Source organism: Entelurus aequoreus, linkage group LG16 (assembly GCF_033978785.1).
Source record: "Entelurus aequoreus isolate RoL-2023_Sb linkage group LG16, RoL_Eaeq_v1.1, whole genome shotgun sequence".
Taxonomy (NCBI): Eukaryota; Metazoa; Chordata; class Actinopteri; order Syngnathiformes; family Syngnathidae; genus Entelurus; species Entelurus aequoreus.
Window position 1 is genome coordinate 47,506,474 of NC_084746.1, and position 27,056 is coordinate 47,533,529.

The 27,056-nt window shown below is 39.8% G+C and overlaps 1 protein-coding gene across 1 annotated transcript in view; it reads right to left on the reverse strand.

Moving 5' to 3' along the window:
• Positions 1-5,298, reverse strand: part of kirrel1b (kirre like nephrin family adhesion molecule 1b) — a 219,235-nt gene extending 213,937 nt beyond the window's left edge. Inside the window, exon 1 of the mRNA XM_062023153.1 lies at positions 5,250-5,298. The gene's annotated coding sequence lies outside the window, so the exon portion shown is untranslated. The remainder of the gene's footprint in view (positions 1-5,249) is intronic.
• Between the last annotated feature and the right edge of the window lie 21,758 nt (positions 5,299-27,056).

Here is a 27,056-nt window from a genome sequence, read left to right on the forward strand (position 1 = left end):
ACGGTCGGTATGGCTTTCGGTCCAAACGAACAACCTCAATGGCTGACTGATGTACTAACATCGTGTGGTTTATTTTGTACATATGTAGCATCATCTACAAAGATACAAAGAATTGCTATTGCGACATCCAGTGGACACATTTAGAACAGCAGTTGCTTTCATTCAAAAATGTCAGGTTAATTTGAATACTTGGCAAACTCATCCCACGGGCCGGTTAAACCTGATCGCGGGCCTGATTATTAGCCGAAATTTTTGAATGAAAGAAACTGCTGTAGTAAATGTGTCCAGTAGATGTCGCAATAGCAATTATTTGTATCTATGTAGATTAAGCTATATATGTAAAAAAAAAAAAAAAAAACACATGATGTTATTACATCAGTACATCCTGTAATTTAATTTTGATATTATTTTTTTTATCTTGATAGATTAAAAATGAACACCAATGAGTTGACTGATGAACATTATCACATTAATTTTTTCAGAAAGTATGAATAACGACAAATAAAAGGTAGAATACTATTAACAGCAACATGTAAGTGTAAAAAAAAAAAACCCAACAACATTATGATTTGTACATTTTCAGAATGCGCTTGTTCTATTTTTAAACAATCTGAAGTTGTCTTTATTTTTAAGTTATCGCGCCGTGATTTTACCAGCCGGCCCACTTGGGAGTAGATTTTTCTCCATGTGGCCCCCGATCTAAAATGAGTTTGACACCCCTGGTATATAAGTTATTTATCGTACATACGTGTTACATGGCTCGAAAGATCGGCCAACTCTTTCTTTTTCGGGACCGAGCTGCAAAACAATTAAAACAGCGTTACAACCGGAGCTTGATGCCTCTGCTTTTCTCATATCACGTACTGACAGGACTTCTTCTCAAAATACAATGTCTGGAGTTGAACAATTTTACAAATATTCAAACAAAAAATATATACGAAAACCCTTTTTACTGTTTTTACCTACATTTAAATAATGTTTTTAATCACTGTTTAATAATCTATGGATTGTATTTATCACTTATGTCGTTTTACCATTACTTGTACTCAACCTACTGTCCTATGTGCGATTGCACATCTACTGCCTTAGCACACACTAACTGTAGTTCAGCTTTGACACACATATCTGGTGTGCTTATGATCAATACAACACTCAAAAGTTTGTTTGGCATGTCCTTGTAACATAGATGGCATTTAACACCCTATTTTCAAGTATCTATGAGGATTTATGTCGTGAACTTCCTCTTAAGCTAAAGTTAACTGTATTTTGCTTAGTCACCGCGGTTACACTGCAAAAAGTCAGCGTTCAAAAACAAGGGGAAAAAAAAACAAAAATTAAGGGGTACTTTACTTGAACTAAGCAAAATTATCTGCCAATAGAACAAGAAAATTTGGCTTGTCAAGACTTTCCAAAACAAGTCAAATTAGCTAACCTCAATGAACCCCAAAATACCTTAAAATAAGTATATTGTCACTAATAACTAGTGCACTTTTCTTGATAGCAAAAACAAATATGAGACCTTTTTTCTCAATATGTTGAAAAATATTCTAAAATTAAGTAAAAGCTAGTGCCATTAAATTAACATAATTATATGCGCTCGGCATTACATTTCTTGAATCCAGCAAACTTACACTAAAAAGTAGTTTATTTTTCTTAATAGAAAGGCAAAAAGGCAACGCTCAGGCAAATCATATTGTCTAAAAATGCATTTTCCCATCGATAACATGACATCATCGCGCCAAGTGCGTGCTCTTTCCGTCAATTAGTGAGCAAGGAATATAGTATATATATATATATATATATATATATATATATATATATATATATATATATATATATATATATATATATATATATATATATATATATATATATATATTAGTGATGGGTCCGGCAACACGATGCGTCGAGCTCATAGAGCAAAACCCTGTGTCGGTGCGCGTACCGCTTTTAGAAAGTCACGTGACCGATCATGAGCTGTTTTGGTCACGTGACCGATACGCAAACTGTGTCGCACTCCCGCCTCCTCTGTGCCCTGTGAGCGGGTCTTTTCTACAGCCGGAGAAATAATAACTAAAAGAAATCGTCTAAAATTGAACACGTTGAAAAAACTGGGTTTTTTTAATAAAAATGTGTAAAAAAAATATTTTTTTTTAAATTCCCAGTCCACAAGCATCCTCATTCACAACACGTTCTCTTAGTTTTACATGTTCACATTATTTATTGACTGTATCTAAAAAAGATTAAAATATATTTGTATTTAAATGAAGATATGAAATACCATATTTCCTTGAATTGGCGCAGGGAATATAGTATTCGCACGTCTAGAATTACTGCCGGGTCAAACTCGTTTCTCAAAATAATTAACGCATGCTTGGCCTTATCGCCGGTTTATTATTGAAGCTGGATCAAATTCGTTTCGCAAAATATTAATTTTATTATCGCATGTCTATAATTTTCGCCGGGTCAAACTTGTTTCGCAAAATATTTAGCATATGGCTAGAACTTCCACCGGGTCAAATTCGTTACGTCACGAGTGACGCATCTGTCCTCATTTTCAAAATGGAGGAAGCTGCTTTCAGTAGTTTACAATCGCACAAAGGAAAAAAGATAAAGAGCTTTTCAGTAGGATTTAAGGTTCAAGCTATTGAATACCGGTACAGTATGCTAAAGAGAACAGTAAGCAGCTATGTTTTATTAATATACCGTAGCTGCGTGTGTGAAATACTGTATAAGTCATTAAATGACTCCCGCCTCCTGGTGGTAGAGGGCGCTGCCGCGCTAGTGATCCTTCTTGCGACTTCCTGTACTGCAGAAGAAGTGAACACACGCAGCAAGAGATTTATTTTTTCCCTCTGCCTGAACTTTTAACATGGAGGATTACATACCGGTATCTAAAATAAAACAGTTTTCTAAACTGGACTTTCAATCGAAGCAGGAGGTAATAATTAAAGGAATATCTCCATCGAAACAGAGACTTTTAAAACTGAAGAAAGAAAATAAGGAAGACTTCTATAAACAAGTTATCGATGCTTTTGGTCAGAAGGAGCTGCAAATGGACTCCATTTATAAGTACAGGTAAGACCATAATAACGTTTTTTTTAATTAAATGTGCTTTTCATGATGGTATGCTTACATCACACTCAAAGCGCACGCCTAAATTTTATGGATTCCTTTTGGTAAACGCCGGAGTGAGAAGAGGTTTTAAAATAATTAGCGCATGCACGGCCATCCCGACGGTTTCCGGTAAACGCAGGTGTGACAGGAGGTTTTAAATTAATTAACGCCCCTGCGGCTATTCAAGGAAATACGGTAATCCTAAATGAAATACAATGACTTGGTTTATATTATTGTATATACCGTATTTCCTTGAATTGGCGCAGGGAATATAGTATTCGCACGTCTAGAATTACTGCCGGGTCAAACTCGTTTCTCAAAATAATTAACGCATGCTTGGCCTTATCGCCGGTTTATTATTGAAGCTGGATCAAATTCGTTTCGCAAAATATTAATTTTATTATCGCATGTCTATAATTTTCGCCGGGTCAAACTCGTTTCGCAAAATATTTAGCATATGGCTAGAACTTCCACCGGGTCAAATTCGTTACGTCACGAGTGACGCATCTGTCCTCCTTTTCAAAATGGAGGAAGCTGATTTCAGTAGTTTACAATCGCACAAAGGAAAAAAGATAAAGAGCTTTTCAGTAGGATTTAAGGTTCAAGCTATTGAATACCGGTACAGTATGCTAAAGAGAACAGTAAGCAGCTATGTTTTATTAATATACCGTAGCTGCGTGTGTGAAATACTGTATAAGTCATTAAATCACTCCCGCCTCCTGGTGGTAGAGGGCGCTGCCGCGCTAGTGATCCTTCTTGCGACTTCCTGTACTGCAGAAGAAGTGAACACACGCAGCAAGAGATTTATTTTTTCCCTCTGCCTGAACTTCTAACATGGAGGATCACATACAGGTATCTAAAATAAAACAGTTTTCTAAACTGGACTTTCAATCGAAGCAGGAGGTAATAATTAAAGGAATATCTCCATCGAAACAGAGACTTTTAAAACTGAAGAAAGAAAATAAGGAAGACTTCTATAAACAAGTTATCGATGCTTTTGGTCAGAAGGAGCTGCAAATGGACTCCATTTATAAGTACAGGTAAGACCATAATAACGTTTTTGTTAATTAAATGTGCTTTTCATGATGGTATGCTTACATCACACTCAAAGCGCACGCCTAAATTTTATGGATTCCTTTTGGTAAACGCCGGAGTGAGAAGAGGTTTTAAAATAATTACCGCATGCACGGCCATCCCGCCGGTTTCCGGTAAACGCAGGTGTGACAGGAGGTTTTAAATTAATTAACGCCCCTGCGGCTATTCAAGGAAATACGGTACTAGGTCATAACATCGGTGTCAGTTGAGTCAGTCCATAGGTTGCCTGTAGGGATTTTTAATGTCCAGCAGATGTCAGTATTTAGTGACACTGTATCAATACAGTTTTGCAATGTGTCGAAACGCTTCATGATGCCTCATCAACCCGTCACTAATATATATATATATATATATATATATATATATATATATATATATATATATATATATATTAACAGCCCGGCCCCCGGCCAATTTTTTTTTTTACTGTAATTTTGAAGAATTTATCTGAATGTGCATGAACTATTTCTGTTCAAAATTGTTTTGATGTCACATGTTACATGTTTGAATATTAACTGTCAGTTTAATTATGAGACACAATTGTGTCAAAGTCATGTTTTTTTATTTCATGCTTGAAATAAGAAATTATGACTTTGAAAAAGCAGTTTTATACGTGTGAGTGTTGATTACACAGCTTTGCAACAGTTCATATTCTAGTTTCAAGCATGTTTTACTCAATATAGGTCATACAATCTCAGCAACAAGCTGTAATATCTTACTGAGATCATTTTAGGACCAAAACCCTTAAAACAAGTAAAACACCCTAACAGAAAATCTGCTTAGTGAGAAGAATTATCTTGTCAGACGGAAAACAAGCAAATATCACCTTTATTTGAGATATTTCATCTTACTTAGATTTCAGTTTTTGCAGTGTGCCGTTGGACCAACGTCCGCCATCTTAGAAAATAACCCTGAATGTGACTCCTTTTTTAACTCCTAAACTTAACAAAACAGACCTTAGCTTAACGTTGTTTACTCTAAAAGATACAGAAGAAACTCTACTACTGCGTGTGTGTGTTGTAGGCGAACCAGCTTACCTGCAAAACAATGAAAACAGCGTTACAACCGGAGCTTGATGCCTCTGCTTTTCTCATATCACGTACTGACAGGACTTCTTCTACAGCGCCAACTACTGATGCCAAAGGAACCAAGCGCCCTCTGCTGGTGTAACTAAATACCGCATGCTGCATAGAAAAACATAGTTAAGTTAAAGTTAAAGTACCAATGATTGTCACACACACACGAGGTGTGGCGAAATTATTCTCTGCATTTGACCCATCGCCCTTGTTCACCCCCTGGGAGGTGAGGGGAGCAGTGAGCAGCAGCTGTGGTCGCGCCCGGGAATGATTTTTGGTGATTTAACCCCCAATTCCAACCCTTGATGCTGAGTGCCAAGCAGGGAGGTAATGGGTCCCATTTTTATAGTCTTTGGTATGACTCGGCCGAGGTTTGAACTCACAACCTACCGATCTCTAACCACTAGTAAACCTTGAAATCACAACATTTTTTGCCTATAAACAGTATTTAAATTGAGTTTTCTGACCTTAGAGTTTTTAATGGGGGGCAACTATTTTAATCAAAGTAAATCACTTAGTGCCACGTACGCAACAATTTTGCTAAAATGCTACCTCCGACATTTCTGATGGGGAAAGCTGGTCTGAAATCCGTACAAACCATAATCGCCAGAAACGAAAGGTGTTTGATGTTGTATGATGTATTTTTGCAATCGTTTTCATCCAAAAACAATTAATCGAAATAGCTTTTTAGCCACCAAGTTGAGCCGGAAGGCAAAGCTCTCAATTTACCGGTCGATCTACGTTCCCGTCCTCACCTATGGTCATGAGCTTTGGGTTATGACTGAAAGGACGCCGAAATGAGTTTCCTCCGCCGGGTGGAGGGGCTCTCCCTTAGAGATAGGATGAGAAGCTCTGTCATCCGGGAGGAACTCAAGAGTAAAGCCGTTTCTCCTCCACATCGAGAGGAGCCAGATGAGGTGGTTCGGGCATCTGCTCAGGATGCCACCTGAACGCCTCCCTAGGGAGGTGTTTAGGGCATGTCCGACCGGCAAGAGGCCACGGGGAAGACCCAGGACACGTTGGGAAGACTATGTCTCCCGGCTGGCCTGGGAACGCCTCGGGATCCCCCGGCAGGAGCTGGACGAAGTGGCTGGTGAGAGGGAAGTCTGGGCTTCCCTGCTTAGGCTGCTGCCCCCGCGACCCGACCTCGGATAGGCGGAGGAAAAATGGATGGATGGATGGAACTTTTAGCCACGTCGCTATAGCTCGGCTTAGGTTAGCCTGGCAAAGCGGCGTGGCGTAGTGGGTAGAGCGACCGTGCCAGAAACCTGAGGGTTGCAGGTTCGCTCCCTGCCTCTTGACATCCAAATTCGCTGCCGTTGTGTCCTTGGGCAGGACACTTCACCCTTGCCCCCGTTGCCGCTCACACTGGTGAATGAATGATGAAAGAATGATAGGTGGTGGTCGGAGGGGCCTTAGGCGCAAATTGGCAGCCTCGCTTCCGTCAGTCTACCCCAGGGCAGCTGTGGCTACAAATGTAGCTTACCACCACCAGGTGTGAATGAATGATGGGTTCTCACTTCTCTGTGAGCGCTTTGAGTATTTAATACCGTATTTTTCGGAGTATAAGTCGCTCCGGAGTATAAGTCGCACCGGCCGAAAATGCATAATAAAGAAGGAAAAAAACATATATAAGTCACATTTTTGGGGGAAATTTATTTGATAAAAGCCAACACCAAGAAACGACATTTGAAAGGCAATTTAAAATAAATAAAGAATAGTGAACAACAGGCTGAATAAGTGTACGTTATATCAGTGGTCCCCAACCTTTTTGTAGCTGCGGACCGGTCAACGCTTGAAAATTTGTCCCACGGACCCAGGGTTTTGTTTTTTTTAGGGCATAAAGAAATACAATCATGTGTGCTTACGGACTGTATCCCTGCAGACTGTATTGATCTATATTGATATATAATGTATATATTGTGTATTTTATGTTGAAAAATAAAAAATATATTTTTTTTTTGTAATTTCTTGTGCAGCCCGGTACCAATCGATCCACGGACCGGTACCGGGACGCGGCCCGGTGGTTGGGGACCACTGCGTTATATGACGCATAAATAACCAACTGAGATCGTGCCTGGTATGTAGAGATGTCCGATAATATCGGCCTGCCGATATTATCGGCCAATATATGCGTTAAAATGTAATATCGGAAATTATCGGTATCGTTTTTTTTATTATCGGTATCGTTTTTTTTTGTGGTTTTTTTATTTTTTATTAATTCAACATAAAAAACACCAGATAGACTTACAATTAGTGCACCAACCCAAAAAACCTCCCTCCCCCATTTACACTCATTAACACAAAAGGGTTGTTTCTTTCTGTTATTAATATTTTGGTTCCTACATTATATATCAATATATATCAATACAGTCTGCAAGGGATACAGTCCGTAAGCACACATGATTGTGCGTGCTGCTGCTCCACTAATAGTACTAACCTTTAGGCAAGGCAAGGCAAGGCAACTTTATTTGTATAGCGCTTTTCATACACAAGGCAGACTCAAAGTGCTTCACAGACAACAAAGTGAAATGAAAGAAAATAAAAGCAAAATTAAAATGCAGACAATAAAAATAAAAACAGTGCAGACGTTAAAAGTTAAAAGATTAAAAGATTTAGCTGAAAGCCAAGGTGAACATAAAAGTCTTCAGTCTAGTTTTAAAAGTAGTGAGAGTTGGGGAGAGTCTGACATCTTCAGGAAGTTTATTCCAGCTATGTGTTGCATAGTGACTGAATGATGCTCTCCCTTGATTTGAGTTTACTCTTGGAACCGCTAACAGATTGGTCTCAGAAGATCTTAGTGATCTAGAGGGCTTATATAGTGGGAGCAGTTTATTTGACTCATTTTCATTCATTACTAGTTTCTATGTAACTGTTTTTATATTGTTTTACTTTCTTTTTTATTCAATAATTTTTTTTAAATTTATCTTATTTTATTTGATAAATTTTTTTAAAAAGTACCTTATCTTCACCATACCTGGTTGTCCAAATTAGGCATAATAATGTGTTAATTCCACGACTGCATATATCGGTTGACATCGGTATCGGTTTATATCGGTATCTGTAATTAAAGAGTTGGACAATATCGGAATATCGGATATCGGCAAAAAGCCATTATCGGACATCCCTACTGGTATGTTAACGTAACATATTATGGTAAGAGTCATTCAAATAACTATAACATATAGAACATGCTATACGTTTACCAAACAATCTGTCACTCCTGATCGCTAAATCCGATGAAATCTTATACGTCTAGTCTCTTACGTGAATTTTACGGTAATGTGTTAATAATTTCACACATAAGTCGCTCCTGAGTATAAGTCGCACCCCCGGCCAAACTATGAAAAAAACTGCGACTTATAGTCCGAAAAATACGGTTATAGAAAAAGCGCTATATAAAATCTAATTCATTATTATTATTGTCGCGTCAGAGCACAGGTACTCGGTGGCGAATCCTGCCTTTCCCTGGAATATTTACCACGATGTCGTCTCATTAATGCACAGTCAAGTCATAATTACTATATTTCCAGCAGCATAATTGCAGCGTGCGGCAGATGGCTGTCGGCTAACTGGCTCGCTGTTATGCCTAATAGCTATTTGCTATCGATGTAAAACAGGCAAACGCTCGGCTGGCCCAGCAGCTATAGCTTAAAATAGACAGCTGTCCTGTGTGGGCCGAGCCAGAGTTTGGATGACGGCCGTGTGCGCCTCATTATCCGCAGCAGCCAGTCGGCCGCGCACGCACAGACCGTAAAAGCACAAGAAAAGTGATTTCCCATTTTATGTCTGAGTGCGCCGCCGCTCAATGCACAGAGAAAGTTAATTTATGCAGGAAAGAACTGGCCCGCGTTTATGGCGGATTATAATGACCGTTCCTTCTGGAAAATAATTAGCCTGGCGAGGTGGAGTGCAGCAAGCAAATGATTAATGAGCGCGCGTCACATGAGCGCGCCGAAAAAGACTGTTTACAAGGCAGGAAGCTCTACCAGAGACGGTTTTTTTTTTGTCTGCAGTTTTATCTTCGCACTCACCCAGGGAAGGAGGGAGAAGGATATTCCTGCTCAAACAAGAAGACTAATTACAGGGGATTAAGTGTGTGCACGGGGAATAGTCAGGGAAACCTTTTGTTCCCAAACATTCACTTCTCTCTGCCGCTGCAAAAGTGTGCGACGCCGTCTTTTAAGAAAACACGCCGGGAGCCTTAATGACTTCCACTGAGGTTGAAAAGTCACGTCTAACTTGACTAGAAAACTTTGACGGAAGTCTACTTTGCTTTTTCTTCAAAACACATCTTTTTTGGTCGTGCCGCTGCTCGGCTTTTTCTTTTCACCACAAACACGACCAACTTTTATGCAGGTAACCAGGTAACATCTGTATTTTTATTAAAGTACCAATGATTGTCACACACACATAGGGATGATGTTTGATAAGAAATCATCGAGTTCGAGCCTATTATCGAATCCTCTTTTCGAACCGATTCCTTATCGATTCTCTTATCGAGTCCAGATAGGTTGTTGTATATGGAAAAAAACACACAATATTTGGTTTAACAAAAGCTCACTTTTATTATATAATAAAGAAATAAAATCTAATAAATAAATAAATATTGACTGTTACCCACCTAAAAAAATAAAATAAAATAAATAAATATTGACTGTTGTTACCCAAAGTATATTAAGTGGGATTTTTCTGAAAAACAAATATATACACTAACACAAAAACAAGCTGTCTCTGTGATCACTATAGGTGTATAAATAATAATATAGTGTTAAATAAAATCAGTCCCTTGGGCAGAAAACTGAAAATAATACAGCTCTCCAAAAAGTGCACTTCTGCTGTTATTTGACATAACTGTTTGTTATGATGCTTTGACATTTTTGCACTTTATTTCTTTATTGAAAGAAAATTCTATGAAGAGAAAAGTTGTTTGCAAATGTGGTTACAATGCTAAAAAAATGAAAAGTTAAAGCTAAAAAAAGAAATACACTTTATTGAGTTAACATTATTTCTTTATAGGGGGAAAAATGTAATGAGCTAGAGATTATAACAACTACACTACCCAGCATGCAACGGGAGTTACGAGCATGCGCGGTAGCCCCGAAAAGTGTTGCATGTTGCCACGCTGTGAAAGTAAACGTCAAGAACTCAGCCAACACGCCTCGTCTGCATTATTTATAATTAGACAGACAACACATCAATGGTGTGATTTTGTTTTGTTTACAAGGAAAGAAAAACAAAAGTTAAAAAAGGGAGATATGTTGTATATATATGTATGTGCTGCGGTTGCTTTAAGAACGTTGCGACAGCTGCCGTAAAGGAGGTGCGTTGCTAGCCTGGTTGCTATGTTTCCGGTTGGTGGTAAAAGTGTTCGTCATGTGTTTGTACCCTGCTAAAATCTCTCAGTAAAGTTATTCGATGGATGATAGCTTTTGTTTTGAACTTTATTACACCTTGGAGCGCTTTTTCCCGTCCATTGTTTTCCTGCTTTCGCTATCTGCGCCTAATGACTGAGCTACGTGACGTCAATTCTTGTGATGTCCCACGGAGCATTTCTGGTCGGGACGGGATTCGAATAAATAATCAACTCTTTTCCTTTACTATAGTGGTCTCGATAACGGGTACCGGTTCTCAAAAAGGGATTCGAGTCCGAGGACTCGGTTCTTTTCTTATCAAACAACCGGGAAAACCGGTTTCGAGTATCATCCCTAAACACACACACTAGGTGTGGCGCGTACAACACTTACAACTTTTAGTATATCTGTATGTGGAATTAAATTATGGAATGGATTAACCAAAGAAATCATAGAAAGCACCAATATGATTCAGTTTAAGAGACGGTTTTCAAACTACAAGTGTTCACAAAGTACACAGAACAGGAATTACGATAAACATTTTGAACCCTTTTTTTTCCCTTTGTTTATTGAGACAAAGATTATTTATGTATTTGATATTTGTATGTTTACTATGGTACAAACCCCGTTTCCATATGAGTTGGGAAATTGTGTTAGATGTAAATATAAACGGAATACAATGATTTGCAAATCATTTTCAACCCATATTCAGTTGAATATGCTACAAAGACAACATATTTGATGTTCAAACTGATAAACCTTTTTTTTTTTTGCAAATAATCATTAACTTTAGAGTTTGATGCCAGCAACACGTGACAAAGAAGTTGGGAAAGGTGGCAATAAATACTGATAAAGTTGAGGAATGCTCATCAAACACTTATTTGGAACATCCCACAGGTGAACAGGCACATTGGGAACAGGTGGGTGCCATGATTGGGTATAAAGGTAGATTCCATGAAATGCTCAGTCATTCACAAACAAGGATGGGGCGAGGGTCACCACTTTGTCAACAAATGCGTGAGCAAATTGTTGAACAGTTTAAGAAAAACCTTTCTCAACCAGCTATTGCAAGGAATTTAGGGATTTCACCATCTACGCTCCGTAATATCATCAAAGGGTTCAGAGAATCTGGAGAAATCACTGCACGTAAGCAGCTAAGCCCGTGACCTTCCATCCCTCAGGCTGTACTGCATCAACAAGCGACATCATGTGTGTAAAGGATATCACCACATGGGCTCAGGAACACTTCAGAAACCCACTGTCAGTAACTACAGTTGGTCGCTACATCTGTAAGTGCAAGTTAAAACTCTCCTCTGCAAGGCGAAAACCGTTTATCAACAACACCCAGAAACGCAGTCGGCTTCGCTGGGCCTGAGCTCATCTAAGATGGACTGATACAAAGTGTAAAAGTGTTCTGTGGTCTGACGAGTCCACATTTCAAATTGTTTTTGGAAACGGTGGACGTCGTGACCAAAGAGGAAAAGAACCATCTGGATTGTTATAGGCGCAAAGTTGAAAAGGCAGCATCTGTGATGGTATGGGGGTGTATTAGTGCCCAAGACATGGGTAACTTACACATCTGTGAAGGCGCCATTAATGCTGAAAGGTATATACGGGTTTTGGAGCAACATATGTTGCCATCCAAGCAACGTTACCATGGACGCCCCTGCTTATTTCAGCAAGACAATGCCAAGCCACGTGTTACATCAACATGGCTTCATAGTAAAAGAGTGCGGGTACTAGACTGGCCTGCTTGTAGTCCAGACCTGTCTCACATTGAAAATGTGTGGCGCATTATGAAGCCTAAAATACCACAACGGAGACCCCCGGACTGTTGAACAACTTAAGCTGTACATCAAGCAAGAATGGGAAAGAATTCCCCCTGAGAAGCTTCAAAAATGTGTCTCCTCACTTCCCAAACGTTTACTGAGTGTTGTTAAAAGGAAAGGCCATGTAACACAGTGGTGAACATGCCCTTTCCCAACTACTTTGGCAAGTGTTGCAGCCATGAAATTCTAAGTTAATTATTATTTGCAAAAAAAAATTACGTTTATGAGTTTGAACATCAAATATCTTGTCTTTGTAGTGCATTTAACTGAATATGGGTTGAAAAGGATTTGCAAATCATTGTGTTCCGTTTATATTTACATCTAACACAATTTCCCAACTCATATGGAAACGGGGTTTGTACATTATTTATTTATTATTTATCTGTTTACTGTTCTGTTACAGAGAACAAGGAAATTGGATAAAATTGTTATGGTATGAAAAGGGGTAGGATTAAATAAGCTCTGCTTCTTCCTACTCCTTTTCGGACGTGCTGTAATGAAACATCTGGAAATGTGTGATGCATTACATTGTATCGTATGCATGTTCGAAATAAACTGAAACTGAACTGAACTGAACATTAAAAATAAAAAAGCAGCATCTATTTATATCTTGACAAAAAAAAAAACAGCAATGACTTGTGTGTTGTTTGGGAACAGTTGGTAAAGTTTATGTGCAGTAAAACTTTTTATGAACTTAAGCTCACCTTAATGTGTGTTCCTAAATTTGTGTTGGATGTCTTAGATGGAGAGAGCAGTTATGAATTTGGTTTACAGAGTAAACAACTAAAAACTAAGGTTTTGAGCATTGTTTTCTCCAAACGCATACATGTGTCTAAATATGACCAAGGTCATGCGTTATTGTGGGTTCCTACACGTCATCTTCATCACTAAAGGAAAAATATAATCTGCGGGAGAGAATCCCTCTGCCATTTTTAAGTATGTTTCTTTTTTTTGTTAGAGTCGTCAGCTTGAAGCGTCCCTCTGTCTCTGACTCCCTCGTCGTCATGTGATTATGATTTTGTATCCTGGTTTTGATGACCCGCCTTATCTTGCCTCTGATTGGCCAGTCCGTAATGTTTCGCCCTAACCTTAGCCAATTGTGACCCTCCATACGAACACCAACCAGTCATCATGGATTTTCTCCGTATGTATGGATGTTCTCATTCCTCCAGGTCAGTGTATTTTCTCCGTATTTGTTTTTTGGCCTGAATTCGCAGTTCATTTTCTCTCTTTGTAGCTTGTAGCTTTGATGTACGCTACAAGCTACATGGGTCCAAAAAAAATAACTAAGCTACAGGACAGGCTATTAGTTCAATAAGTAGTTAAGCTACCGCCAAGCTACTGGAAAATGTAGTTAAGCTACATAGTGTCATAGTTTGTTGGTGACGAACCCCAAGATGCAGAGATGATGGCAGGCATTGAACGAGAAAACATGATTTAATTCAGATACTATAGCAAAAAACAAACAAAAGGGAACAAACAAAAGGCGCGCACAAGGCGGAGAACAAACTAGGCTATAAACTAAAATAGCACAAAGGCTAACTGTGGACAATAAACAAAAACACTTACTGTGACACGAAGGAACTATGACTAAAGCGGAGTGGACAAAAGTAGACGGAGCTACAATGACAAATAGGTAGAAGCTACAGGTAGAAGTGACAAGTGACAATGATCCACCAGTGACTGGAGGGCAGGACAGGTTTAAATAGCAGCTGGCTGACTGGCACCAGGTGTGGCCAGGTGCCAATCAGCCACAGCTGAGGGGACAAAACACTCAGGGAACATAATCAGGAAATGAAGACGAAATAAAAGCACTGACAGGAAACTAAGACAAACGTAGAGGAAAAACTAAAACATAGCCAAACTGTCAGGGACAAGCCTGACAGTAGCCCCCCTTCCCATAACGGATGCTAGACGTTCTAGCAAATCCCCCCGCCCCCCAACAAAAACAGTCCAAAGTCACGGGAGGGTGGAGGGAGGACAAGGAGGTGGGCCGCCAGGCCAAGTGTCCCCGCAACCAGCGGGGAAGAGTCATGTGGCGACGGCGAGTTGAACGCCGCCGCAATTGTCGAGGCGGTTCGACCGCCGGCGTGGGAGGGCCCACCAGGAAGGATGGTGGCGGCGCCCTCTGCTGGCCACCCGGGAAGGGTGGTGGCGGCGCCCTCTGCTGGCCACCCGGAGAGGGTGGTGGCGGCGCCCTCTGCTGGCCACCCGGAAAGGGTGGTGGCGGCACCCTCTGCTGGCCACCCGGAGAGGGTGGCGGAGACCCCTGCTGGTCCACCGGAGAGGGTGGCGGAGACCCCTGCTGGTCCACCGGAGAGGGTGATGGCGCCGTTGGTTGCAGACCCACCCGAGATGATGGTGGCGCCGTTGGTTGCAGACCCACCGGAGATGATGGTAGCGCCGTTGGTTGCAGACCCACCGGAAATGATGGTGGCGTCTGCCGGCCCACCGGAGAGCATGGTGGCGTCTGCCGGCCCACCGGAGAGCATGGTGGCGTCTGCCGGCCCACCGGAGAGCATGGTGGCGTCTGCCGGCCCACCGGAGAGGATGGCGCCGTCTGTTGCAGACCCACTGGGGTGAGGAGTAGTTGTGCCTCCCCAGCTGCACAGCTACTCATAGCCCCCCCCCTCAAGGGACGGATCCAAGACGTCCCACGAGAAGCCAGCACAGGACAGGGATGGGTCGGAGGGATCACAAAACGAGGCAAAGCTTTTCCTTGATTTAGCCATCAATTCTAATGCTTTGTTAAGCCTCTCCGCCATGGACATCTCTGCGAGGTTCGTTTTAGGGTGGATCATTCTGTCATAGTTTGTTGGTGACGAACCCCAAGATGCAGAGATGATGGCAGGCATTGAACGAGAAAACGTGATTTAATTCAGATACTATAGCAAAAAACAAACAAAAGGGAACAAACAAAAGGCGCGCACAAGGCGGAGAACAAACTAGGCTGTAAACTAAAATAGCACAAAGGCTAACTGTGGACAATAAACAAAAACACTTACTGTGACACGAAGGAACTATGACTAAAGCGGAGTGGACAAAAGTAGACGGAGCTACAACGACAAATAGGTAGAAGCTACAGGTAGAAGTGACAATAATCCACCAGTGACTAAATAGCAGCTGGCTGACTGGCACCAGGTGTGGCCAGGTGCCAATCAGCCACAGCTGAGGGGACAAAACACTCAGGGAACATAATCAGGAAATGAAGACAAAATAAAAGCACTTACAGGAAACTAAGACAAACGCAGAGGAAAAACTAAAACATAGCCAAACTGTCAGGGACAAGCCTGACACATAGCTTAGCTACATGTAGCTTGTTACTGCCCATCATTGTTTACAATCAAAACACAACAAAGATACAATTATAATGCATATATTATAATAACTCCTACCAATAGAGTAATAATGATATACATACATATTATTCTGATCCACATCTTAGCTTATATATCTGCTACCAGTGATTGTTTCCTGATTATAAAAAAAACCCCATAAAAATAATAGCGTGCCAGTCTTTTTAATGGGTCTTTGAAAGGAACAGCCTCAAGATCCGGCTTCCTTCAAAGAGCCCACAATCTCTATTGTCTGCAAAAAGGGAATTACAGCTCTAATTCCAGTGTTTCCCGTACATGAATTTACTTGGACCACCATAAATAAATTCAGACCGCCACACACAGACTCGGTGTTTTGTCTTTTTTATGCATTTGTGACAGGATGTAAATGTAGTCGCTAGTAGAATACAGGGATTGTAAGCTCTTGAGTTGTATTACTATGTCATTGTATATTTGCAATCTTAAAAATGTTTATTGTTAATGGCATCAGTAAAGCACAGTATGTTGTGCTGGGACCTATACTAGGGGACACCTGCAGGCCCGGCCCTAACCAATCTGGCGCCCTAGGCAAGATTTTACTAATAAATGCACATCATCAATATTGGAATTGCATTTTTCACATGTGTGCATTAAAAAAGAAAGAATAAAAACCCCTCTTTGCTGTTTGCCGCCACGCGGATCACGGCACCAACACACCAATACGCTCTTTTGCAGCGGCCGTGCAGAAATATGTCAACTTCCGGGCTCTGCATGCGATCCGAATTTTATACATTTTTATTAGTACACTTATTAAATGACTAATAGAAGCAACAGAATACAAATCCATCCATCCATTTTCTACCGCCTGTCCCTCTCGGGGTCGCGGGTGGGCTAGAGCCTATCCCAGTTGCACTCGGGCGGAAGGCGGGGTACACCCTGGACAAGTCGCCACCTCATCGGAATATAAATCAAAGCTTTTTTATATTGAAACAATGGATTTAATTGATTTATTGTTGCTCGTCTTATGGCATTAACAGCTTAAGTTAAGTTAAAGTTAAAGTACCAATGATTGTCACACACACAATAGGTGTGGTGAAATGTGTCCTCTGCATTTGACCCATACCCTTGTTCACCCCCTGGGAGGTGAGGGGAGCAGTGGGCAGCAGCGGTGGCCGCGCTCGGGAATCCTTTTTAGAGATTTAACCCCCAATTCCAACCCTTGATGCTGAGTGCCAAGCAGGGAGGTAATGGGTCGCATTTTTATAGTCTTTGGTATGACTGGGCCGGGGGTTTGAACTCACAACCTACCAATATCAGGGCGGACACTCTAACCACTAGGCCACTGAGTAGGTGTGTAACTGTGGCTGTAGGCAACATCCTGCATGCGTGACTTTACTTGACAAGGAACTCGTTAGCGCTGGAATGCTGACAAAGCAATTTGGTTCTGCACTTGTTGACAAATGACCATGTGGTTAAAGAGATATATTTTTACTTCCACTTTCTCATGCATTACAAACATTATCAAGGTTGAAACATGAACTTCTTATATACACAACGTTACCACAAATATAATGAGTATCTTCAATAATCACAACGTTCTTTGTTTTTTCGGCTTTTGCTAAATAAATGCCATAATTACCGTATTTTTCGGAGTATAAGTCGCTCCGGAGTATAAGTCGCACCGGCCGAAAATGCATAATAAAGAAGGAAAAAAACATATAAGTCGCACTGGAGTATAAGTCGCATTTTTGGGGAAATTTATTTGATAAAAGCCAACACCAAGAATAGACATTTGAGAGGCAATTTAAAATAAATAAAGAATAGTGAACAACAGGCTGAATAAGTGTACGTTATATGAGGCATAAATAACCAACTGAGAACGTGCCTGGTATGTTAACGTAACATATTATGGTAAGAGTCATTCAAATAACTATAACATATAGAACATGCTATACGTTTACCAAACAATCTGTCACTCCTAATCGCTAAATCCCATGAAATCTTATACGTCTAGTCTCTTACGTGAATGAGCTAAATAATATTATTTGATATTTTACGCTAATGTGTTAATAATTTCACACATAAGTAGGGATGATGTTTGATAAGAAATTATCGAGTTCGAGCCTGTTATCGAATCCTCTTATCGAACCGATTCCTTATCGATTCTCTTATCGAGTCCAGATAGGTTGTTGTATATGGAAAAAAACACACAATATTTGGTTTAACAAAAGCTCACTTTTATTATATAAGAAAACAATTTAATATAATAAATAAATAAATATTGACTGTTACCCCCCTAAAAAAATAAAATAAAATAAATAAATATTGACTGTTGTTACCCAAAGTATATTAAGTGGGATTTTTTCAGAAAAACAAATATATACAGTAACACAAAAACAACCTGTCTCTGTGATCACTATAGGTGTATAAATAATAATATAGTGTTAAATAAAATCAGTCCCTTGGGCACAAAACTGAAAATAATACAGCTGCTATTTGACATAACTGTTTGTTATGATGCTTTGACATTTTTGCAGTTTATTTCTTTATTGAAAGAAAATTCTATGAAGAGAAAAGTTCTTTGCAAATGTGGTTACAATGCTAAAAAAATGAAAATGTAAAGCTAAAAAAAGAAATACACTTTGAGTTAACATTATTTCCTTATATGGGGAAAGATGTTATGAGCTAGGGAATATAACAACTACACTACCCAGCATGCAACGTGGGTAACGAGCATGCGCGGTAGCCCCGAAAAGTGTTGTTGCATATCGTCACCCGGCAGCTAAGAATGAGCACGCTGTGAAAGTAAACGTCAAGAACTCAGCCAACACGCCTCGTCTGCATTATTTATAATTAGACAGACAACACATATACAGTGTGATTTGGTTTTGTTTACAAGGAAAGAAAAACAAAAGTTAAAAAAGGGAGATATGTTGTATATATATGTATGTGCTGCGGTTGTTTTAAGAACGTTGCGACAGCTGCCGTAAAGGAGGTGCGTTGCTAGCCTGGTTGCTATGTTTCCGGTTGGTCGTAAAAGTGTCCGTCATGTGTTTGTACCCTGCTCAAATCTCTCAGTAAAGTTATTCATTGGATTATACCTTTTGTTTTGAACTTTATTACACCTTGGAGCGCTTTTCCCCGTCCATTTTGTTCCTGCTTTCGCTATCTGCGCCTAATGACTGAGCTACGTGACGCCATTTATTGTGATGTCCCACGGAGCATTTCTGGTCGGGACGGGATTCGTTCCCAGGGATTCGAATAAAGAACCAACTCTTTTCCTTTACTATAGTGGTCTCGATAACGGGTACCGGTTCTCAAAAAGGGATTCGAGTCCGAGGACTCGGTTCTTTTCTTATCGAACAACCGAGAAAACCGGTTTCGAGTATCATCCCTACACACAAGTCGCTCCAGAGCATAAGTCGCACCCCCGGCCAAACTATGAAAAAAACTGCGACTTATAGTCGGAAAAATACGGTACTGCATTTACGATATAAACTGCACATTTTACACACGTAAGACAGTAGAACCTCTTTTGACAGTATGACAGTTAGCAAAGGTCGTATAATGGCAGTTTGACCCTGGAACAGATAAACCCGCTTTACATTATTTGTAATGGGTCGCCCTCCTCGGTTCCGCTAGGATTTCGATGACATGTGATCAGGAAAAAGTCGTTGTGGAGTCTCATGTCCAGTCCCAGTCCACAAGCTCGTTAAGGCCGACTCTTAATTGATTCGGGGCTTATTTGTCTTAGCAACATGCGACAGGCAGTGACATGTTCCAACTAAGCAGCTGATTACATTTTCAATTAACTCTCGCCCATTTCATTAATTTTAACTGCAGTGGAAAAAGTGTGTCTCCCCAATAGCCCTTTCTTCGTATTTCCTTCTAGTCTTCTTCCGTTGCTACGGTAACGCTGTCTCCTTTTCTCTCCCAATGGTAAACCCCGCCCCCCCACCACTTTCCCCTCTCCTCCAGCGGCTGGTTGCATGGTTGCTATGGAAACAGAGTTATTTAAAAGAAGAGCCGAGAAATTATCTTTTTTCTACCCCCCCCCCTAACAGACACCTTTGCTCGCCATCTGCTTCCTCATCACATGCACAAACACGCCATCATCCATACACACCTGAAAGAAAAGCTGTTTATCGCAATACTGTATACTCAGCGTCACCAATCCGCCCCACAACCTTGTTCTCCTCGCTTAATGGAGCGTCGAAGCTCCTGATAGTCATCGACGTCACGTTGAACACGCTAACGCGCAAACACAGGGTGGGCGGTGATGAATCTCATCATATCTAATCGCATCATCCACTGGCATTTAGAATCCACAAAAAGAAAGCGAAAGGAGGTGGGCGACTGGATAGAGCGAGACCCCCCCGCCCCCCCGAAACCCCCGCCCCCTTAAAAAAAACGAGGTTGTGACGGAATGAAATGGTTGGCTTCCACAAGTTCAATTACAGATAAGCGAACTAAGGCCTCCGTGGGACTGGCTGCAAGGTGCTAAACGTCGAATTCCAGCGAACGATAGCAGGCCGCGTGGAAAGCCGAGATTAGCGGTCTCACGCCGCGCTTTTCTGCAAGGGATATGATTTAGTGCCGCGAAGTTTGTTCGTTAGCGGCGACTTCCGCAGTAAGACGACTTCAAATGCAACGATGTGCCGCTTTGGATTCAATTGCTGCGGAGATAACAGCTCTTTGAGGATATAACGCTTTAATGTACGCTTCCGAAAAAGATCAAAGGAAATAAGTTGATAGGCTTAAATTGGTCATGTTAATGCTAAGTATTCAGTAGATGTACAGAATTTTCTAGAATCGATAACAAAAAGTACATATACAGTACAAGCCAAAAGTTTACCTTCACTCCTTCTCATTTCAATGTGTTTTCTTTATTTTTCATGACTATTTAGTAGGGGTGTAACGGTACACAAAAATTTCGGTTCGGTACGTACCTCGTTTTAGAGGTCACGGTTCGGTTCATTTTCGGTACAGTAAGAAAACAACAAAATATAAATTTTTTGGTTATTTATTTACCAAATTTGTAAACAATGGCTTTATCCTTTTAACATTGGGAACACTATAATAATTCTGCCCACGTTAATCAACATTAAACTGCCTCAAGTTTTTGCTCAGATTAAATAAAATGACAAAACCTTTCTTCTACATATAAAAAGTGCAACATTAAAGGCCTACTGAAATGAATTTTTATTTATTTAAACGGGGATAGCAGATCCATTCTATGTGTCATACTTGATCATTTTGCGATATTGCCATATTTCTGCTGAAAGGATTTAGTATAGAACAACGACGATAAAGTTCGGTACGTACCTCGGTGTAGAGGTCACGGTTCGGTTCATTTTCGGTACAGTAAGAAAACAACAAAATATAAATTTTTTGGTTATTTATTTACCAAATTTGTAAACAATGGCTTTATCCTTTTAACACTGGGAACACTATAATAATTCTGCCCACGTCAATCAACATTAAACTGCCTCAAGTTGTTGCTCAGATTAAATAAAATGACAAAACCTTTCTTCTACATAAAAAAGTGCAACATTAAAGGACTACTGAAATGACATTTTTTTATTTAAACGGGGATAGCAGATCCATTCTATGTGTCATACTTGATCATTTTGCGATATTGCCATATTTTTGCTGAAAGGATTTAGTATAGAACAGGGGTCGGCAACCCGCGGCTCCAGAGCCGCATGCGGCTCTTTGACCACTCTGATGCGGCTCAGCTACATACTTGCCGACCCCCCCCGATTTTCACAGGAGACTTATGAATCTCAGTGTCTCTCCTAGATAACTCCCAGGGAAAAAAATAATCCTATTTAGACTATAAATACTAAATAAAGGGCGTGCACTAAATGCACTGCAGTAATTGTCCTCCATAGCATTTACATACAGCGTGCCAGTCCAGCCACATGTTCCATGTTGTTATTACTTGCACACACAGGAGACAGCAAAGCATACTTACTCATCAGCCACACAGCTTACACTGACGGTAGCCGTATCAAACAACTTTAACATTGTTACGTTACAAATATGCGCCACAATGTGAACCCACACCAAAAAAGAATGAAAAACACATTTCTGGAGAACATCTGCACTGTAACACAACATAAACACAACACAACCATTACCCAGAATCCCATGCAGCCCTAACTCTTCCGGTCTAGATTATACACCCCGCTACCACAACCCCCCCACACATCAACCCCCCCCCCTCTCCTTGCGTTGGTTGAGCGGAAGAGTTAGTGCTGCATGGGATTCTGGGTATTGGTACCGTCAGTGTAAGATGTGTATTGGTACCGTCAGTGTAAGATGTGTATTGGTACCGTCAGTGTAAGATGTGTGGTTGCTGATGTAGTACGCCTTGCTGTCACTTACATGAGCAAGCTGAAATTGCATTCTACGTGTGGTCAAGCAGGTACGCTGTTAGGCCAGCCCGTAGAGGGCGCCAGATGCAGTGTCATCACGCCCTGGTATTCGGGAGTCTCCCGGGGAAAATGAGAGGATTGGCAATTATGACGCCATCAAGCGTCATTCGTTCAAAACTCGCGGGCTGCACTAACATCAAATGTCCACATGAAGGTGCGTGCCGGTGCGTGTGTCGGAGACCCCTGGTTAATATAGCACAAAGCATTTAAGCTCTGTATGCGGTGTTTTTCATTTTAAATTGTAAATTTTTTTTTGTGGCTCCGATCACTTTCTTTAATTTGTGAAACTTGCCAAAATGGCTCTTTGAGTGGTAAAGGTTGCCGACCCCTGGTATAGAACAACGACGATAAAGTTCGGTACGTACCTCGGTTTAGAGGTCACGGTTCGGTTCATTTTCGGTACAGTAAGAAAACAACAAAATATACATTTTTTGGTTATTTATTTACCAAATTTGTAAACAATGGCTTTATCCTTTTAACATTGGGAACACTATAATAATTCCGCCTACGTTAATCAACATTAAACTGCCTCAAGTTGTTGCTCAGATTAAATAAAATGACAAAACCTTTCTTCTACATATAAAAAGTGCAACATTAAAGGCCTACTGAAATGAATTTTTTTTATTTAAACGGGGATAGCAGATCCATTCTATGTGTCATACTTGATCATTTTGCGATATTGCCATATTTTTGCTGAAAGGATTTAGTAGAGAACAACGACGATAAAGTTCGGTACGTACCTCGGTTTAGAGGTCACGGTTCGGTTCATTTTCGGTACAGTAAGAAAACAACAAAATACATTTTTTGGTTATTTATTTACCAAATTTGTAAACAATGGCTTTATCCTTTTAACATTGGGAACACTATAATAATTCTGCCCACGTTAATCAACATTAAACTGCCTCGAGTTGTTGCTCAGATTAAATAAAATGACAAAACTTTTCTTCTACATATAAAAAGTGCAACATTAAAGGCCTACTGAAATGACATTTTTTTATTTAAACGGGGATAGCAGATCCATTCTATGTGTCATACTTGATCATTTTGCGATATTGCCATATTTTTGCTGAAAGGATTTAGTATAGAACGACGACGATAAAGTTCGCAACTTTTGGTGTCTGATAAAAAAAAAGCCTTGCCCCTACCGGAAGTAGCGTGGCGTAGTCAGTTGTTCACTTCCTCATGTTTTCCTATTGTTTTCAACGCAGCTAGAGCGATTCGGAGCGAGAAAGCGACGATTACCCCATTAATTTGAACGAGGATGAAAGATTTGTGGATGAGGAACGTTAGAGTGACGGACTAGAATGCAGTGAAAGACATATCTTTTTTCGCTCTGACCGTAACTTAGGTACAAGCTGGCTCATTGGATTCCACACTCTCCACCGCAGAAGCACTGACGACATACGCTCTGAATACACACTGCTGATTGGCTGTTACCGCTATGGTTGTAACCAATCAGATGGTTGAGTGGGTGGGACAGAGGCAGAAAGCAGAGCAGCTTGTTAAGACTTTAGCTTAGGCGGCTACTTCATATGTTCGTGCGGAAACTCGTTCGGTACACCTCCGAACCGAACCGGAACCCCCGTACCGAAACGGTTCAATACAAATACACGTACCGTTACACCCCTACTATTTACATGTCACAACGTGGTTTTCGCAGCTTACTGCGAGGTTTGTTCTCCTGGGATGCAAACGGACTATTCCGGACAAGGCTTGCAGGTAGGAACATATTTATTAATCTAACTACAAAATAACAGGCAAACAACAAAGGCAAGCGTGCCTAACGCATGCGGAAGCTGAGGCGAAAACTTAGCGCAGGAAACATGGAACTATGGACAAGGCAAAAACTCTCTAACTGTGGCATGAAATAAACAAGATTTACGTAGAGGGTTGCGTGAAGCAAACAATCCAATCCAATCCACTTTATTTATATAGCCCATTTAAACAACAAAAATGTTTCCAAAGTGCCGCACAACAATATTAAAAACAATATTAAAAATAAAAACAATATAAAAATAAATATGATTAAAAACGACTTTAAAGGGTAAAACCAATTAAAACAGTAAATAGAAATCAAAATTTATAAAAAAAACCCACAGAGGACAGAGGACCACACAACTCAAGTAGTGTTAAAAGCCAAAGAATAAAAGTGGGTCTTAAGACGAGACTTAAAACACTCCACTGCAAACAGCATGAACTATGGTATTGCGTGAAACAAGCAACTAGCATAACTATGGAATCAGACATAAAAACGAGCAATGACGCCAGCCCGACTGACTGGCAAAGGCGGTTTAAATAGTCTCTTGATTCGAGCCAGGTGAGCGTCCGAACACCAGCCGCAGGTGAAAATCATACGCGACCATGGCAACCCAAACAAACAAGAGTGCACAAAAAACAGGAACTATGGAGTTAAACTAACAGAACATAACGAAAACATGATCCGGACCGCGGATCATGACATTACATTGTAGATTGTCACTAAAGGCATCAAAACTATGACACCTGTGAAGTGAAAACCCTTTCAGGTGACTACCTCTTGAAGCTCATCGAGAGAATGCCAAGAGCGTGCGAAAAAGTAATCAGAGCAAAGGGTGGCTATTTTGAAGAAACTAGAATATAAAACATGTTTTCAGTTATTTCACTTTTTTTTTGTTAAGTACATAACTCCACATGTGTTCATTCATAGTTGTGATGCCTTCAGTGACAATCTACAATGTAAATAGTCATGAAAATAAAGAAAACACATTGAATGAGAAGGTGTGTCCAAACTTTTGGCCTGTACTGTATATTAGGGCTATCAAAACTCATGAGTTAACGCATGGGATTAATAACGAAAAATGATCGCAGTAATCATGAACACACTTAGTACAAGCTCTTTTACCCTCCCCGTTATATGGCCAGCGATCAAATCAATTCATACATCAGTACAAAAAGTCAGCAAACTCCGAATGGTGTGCTCGCTGGCTAATCGTACTCCAAAATACAGCCTGAAAGAACTTTGGATAAAACTCAAGTTTTGTGCAAATAAATGACATGCATTCAAGTAAAACGTTTAAAAACCTTTATAGATGACATTCTGACAACAAAATATAGCATTGTGTACAAATATTGGGATCTTTTCTTAAGACAATTTTAATCATACAAGCGCCTCATCAACTATGATTAATCATGATTAATCCAAAACCCAAAATGTGATTAAACTGATCAAAAATAATTATCATTTGACAGCCACAATATACTGTATATATATCTGTATATATATATATATACAGTATATATCTGTATATACACTACCGTTCAAAAGTTTGGGGTCACCCAACCAATTTTGTGGAATAGCCTTCATTTCTAAGAACAAGAATAGACTGTCGAGTTTCAGATGAAAGTTCTCTTTTTCTGGCCATTTTGAGCATTTAATTGACCCCACAAATGTGATGCTCCAGAAACTCAATCTGCTCAAAGAAAGGTCAGTTTTGTAGCTTCTGTAACGAGCTAAACTGTTTTCAGATGTGTGAACATGATTGCACAAGGGTTTTCTAATCATCAATTAGCCTTCTGAGCCAATGAGCAAACACATTGTACCATTAGAACACTGGAGTGATAGTTGCTGGAAATGGGCCTCTATACACCTATGTAAATATTGCACCAAAAACCAGACATTTGCAGCTAGAATAGTCATTTACCACATTAGCAATGTATAGAGTGTATTTCTTTAAAGTTAAGACTAGTTTAAAGTTATCTTCATTGAAAAGTACAGTGCTTTTCCTTCAAAAATAAGGACATTTCAATGTGACCCCAAACTTTTGAATGGTAATGTATATATATATATATATATATATATATATATATATATATATATATATATATATATATATATATATATATATTTATTAGTAGCCAGCGAGAAGGTATATGTTCGACGTGAGGGATGTAAGCAGAGGTCATAACACCGGAAGTATATTACCCAAGGGGGCGTGGCTACAGGATAGAGTTGATTACATTTTCAATGATAACAATGTTCGTAAATTATCTACTAAAAAAACTAAAATGTCTGCGGTACATTACATGGGACATGTATGTGTCAAAAAGACAGCCAAAATTGGTAGATGAGAATACATCTAAAGGTAAAATATAGTGTAGAAATGCACCCAATTGCGGGAAATGTAGTCTTGATTTTCTAAATTTTTTAGGGGGGCTTGCATGGCAGCACTTTGTGCTGATAGAAATGTTCCTCTTTCTCTCGTCAGTTTTCCTCTTTTTTTCTCAACGAGTGCTCACATGCACACGCACACACACACACACACACACACACACACACACACACACACACACACACACACACACACACATATATACGTTAGGTCAGGAAAAAACACAGAGGCCAATATCATCTGCAATTGCAGCTATCTGTGGAGTTAAAGTCGTTAGCGGTTGCTTGTCTGTGTGTGCTCAGAATCTTTTTGTTGTGTGAGTCAATGGTTTGTTTGATATTCATCATGCAGCTGTAGCTAAATTTCAGGCTTCTGCGAAACAAGCTTGTAGGGATGAAATAGCCTCTGTGTTTTTTCCTGACCTAACGTATATTCCGCTCTACTATTGAGCACTGTACAACAGATAAACCATCGACTATATATATATATATATATATATTTATATATATATATATATATATATATATATATATATATATATATATATATATATATATATATATATATATATATATATATATATATATATATATATATGTATGTATATATATATATATATATATATATATATATATATATATATATATATATATATATATATATATATATATATATATATATAT